Source organism: Nannospalax galili, unplaced genomic scaffold (assembly GCF_000622305.1).
Source record: "Nannospalax galili isolate Female #2095 unplaced genomic scaffold, S.galili_v1.0 scaffold655, whole genome shotgun sequence".
Classification (NCBI taxonomy): Eukaryota; Metazoa; Chordata; class Mammalia; order Rodentia; family Spalacidae; genus Nannospalax; species Nannospalax galili.
This window is the reverse complement of record NW_008337285.1, coordinates 1,577,531-1,580,403: the sequence shown is the minus strand read 5'-3', so window position 1 is coordinate 1,580,403 and position 2,873 is coordinate 1,577,531. Positions and strand designations below refer to the sequence as shown.

The 2,873-nt window shown below is 39.8% G+C and overlaps 1 pseudogene; it reads right to left on the bottom strand.

Annotated features, from left to right (window-relative positions):
- Positions 1-413: 413 nt before the first annotated feature.
- On the bottom strand, positions 414-1,339 carry LOC103733564 (annotated as a pseudogene).
- Positions 1,340-2,873: the final 1,534 nt, after the last annotated feature.

The following is a 2,873-nucleotide window of genomic DNA, read 5'->3' as shown; positions in this document are numbered from 1 at the left end:
GCCCTTGATGAGGCTATAACACTTAGCTCCACTTCTCAGGTTTTCCCCTAAATGATCAGGAGACTCCTGCTTCACCAAATATTCAAACTTATATCTGGGAAAATATTAAGCACCTCTAGGCTTTTCCTGATGTGCTCTATGTCCTGCACATTCACCTAGGTTGTCTGAATATCACATTCCTGTTTCTGGATGTCGTGTTATTCTTTTAAGAAACAGAATTAAACTACTTGTTTGAAGGGCCAAAAAAAAAAAATGCTCTCTTCCTTCAAATGAGTATTAGTTAACTTACTTGCCAAGAAACTGGAAAAGATTAAGAGGCAATCTAAATCAATAGAAGTCTTGTTGTGCCAAAAGACATCTGAAATCATTTCTATAATCCAGGGTCTTGTTTCTGGAGCTGGATAACTGAGATCTTACTCATCAGCCTGCTGCACTGTTTCTCTTTCAGAAACATAGATACCATCCAAAATTATTCTGATATCCTTGTTTCTAACTGTTGTGGTTTGCTGAATTAAAGCTGCTGAATCTGAAATAAGTTCAATATTATTCCCTTCAAGGCTTAATTCATCCTTTTGGGTTTGGGAAACAGAACAAGTTTGGGGACCTAAAGGTCCCACCTTGCACAGGTCTGAAAGGAAATTACTGGGGGCGTGGCCTGGCTTGCTTTGAAAGTCTGAAGAATACTTCTGCACTGCGGAGGAGTGCATGATCCTCGTGTGACCATCCTTAAGATACACCCTGGGGGGGGGGAGAGTTCCAGGTGCCTTTATAAGCTTTGTAACACCTGCAATAAATGAGTCCCTCCTTGACTAGACTCCCCGTTACATCTGAGTGTTCCCCGGTAATGAGGGCGGCATGGGCTGGCGAAAGGTGTGCTTACTCATCCCCAATCATCACCTCCCCAGGGGTCGCTGGTTCCACACCCCCCCACAAACAAGCAATACCTGTCCTCATCAGATGTATTTTTCACCCAAGAAATTCTGAATTTCAACTACAGATCCATCCTCCTGAATAAAAACATGGGGAAATGAGTATCTTATAATGGAAGCATCTTATAATAATGTCATCTTGTAATGGAAGGCCAGTGCAACACCCTTGATCATGTTCCGGATGTGGCTATAGATAGTTGTGCAGTGGCCAGCTCCTTTCTGTTTCCCCACCATTTGTCAACCTGCAGCCTCTTCTTTTTCTTTCCAAAGAGACTGAGTTCTACATTGATATGATTGGAGCTCCTCTGGAGAGTTTCTCTGGGACCCTGCACAATAACTGTGCATCCCTTCAGGGTGATGTTGATATTTTCTGGACTGTCAACAGTCTGATTGCTGATAATGAAATTCATCCTTGCAGGAGATGCAGCAAAGAGGGAGTGGCTATCATTACCATGTTCTTGGTCTGTCTAGGCCAAATAATCTTAAGAGGCTGTTTTTAATATCCTTTATTTTATAGATAAGAAAGCTTAACTCCAGGAGGTAGAATGGCTTTCTTTAAGATCACACAATACAGGGAATGAACTATGTTTTCTTATTTATAGATCAGGGCTCCTACTTTACCCTCTTATTTCTCAGCTATATTGAAAGGCATATCTGAATATGGATGACATAGGGCCATAGATAATTACTATTTTTTATCTTGTTCCCTCACCTTAGTAAAATTAGTGGTTTTATCATTACTTTGAATTTGGTATATCTGTTTTTTTCATGGAGTGTCTTGAAAATCTGGGAATGCCTGTATTTTATATGTTTAGACACAACCATTAATTATTGGGAAGAGAGAAGACTAGGGACTTAATCAGCTTAAATAGGAGTAGTTGGTAATGGAGTAGATGCATAATAGGCTTACTGAAGATATCAGAGAAACAAAAAGATAGTTATTGAATTTGAAAACTATGAAACAATTATAAAGCAGATTTTAAAAAAGTACAGTGACATCTACAGAGTAAGCTTAATGCTTATTCTGCCTATCTCATAATATTTTGTACAGATCTCAGGGGGAAGGTGTTCATGAACTTGAAAGTATGGCGCACTATTATGGGTATGACACTTCTGAAAATGGTAGTAGTTAAGCATGTGGTAGAATGAAATGATGCAAGAAGAGGCATATTGACTGATTAACAAAGGCACTTTTATGATAGAAAAGGTAAGATAACCATTAAAAGAGAAAATGAAATACATATTGTGTGAGAAATAAAAAGGAATTTTAAAATAGGGCTGTGCTAATTTAGTATGCCAAATAATAGAGTGAATAATTTAGAAGTGCTAATTTAGCTTAGTGGTCAGTAGTGGGAATGAATGAAATTAAGGTTGGATATCGTATTACCCATTTGAGAGCTTGTTGGTGAATTTCTTTTGAGACAGAGTCTCATGTAGCCCAGGCTGGCCTTAAACTTGCTATGTTGTTGAGAATGACTTTGAGCTTCTGGTCCTGTTACCTCCATTTCTTGAGATTTCCAGCATGCATCACAGTGTGTGGTTTTTGCAGTGCTGGGGATTGAACCCAGGGCCTCATGCATCACTAGGTAAGCACTCTACCACTGAACTATGTCCCCAGCCCCTATCATTCAATACACCCAAAAGGGAAGTATAACCAAAGATTAAAGGGGCCAATATAATTTCATAAGAGCATACATATATATAGCTAAAAGTTACTCGACAAACAGCAAAGCCAGACAGGCGATACCTTCAGTCGAGTTGTTGGCCAGGATGGATAAAGGCTCTTCCAGATAGTAACCCAACACACTACTTGAAAAATGAACAGCAGACCCCAATTCTATCCAAAGGAATACTGACAATGGATTGTCGTAGATGAGGAACAGCTGATCCTCCTGGAACAGGGACCTCTGGCTGACTAGATTTACCAGAAGGGCAGATGGGGGG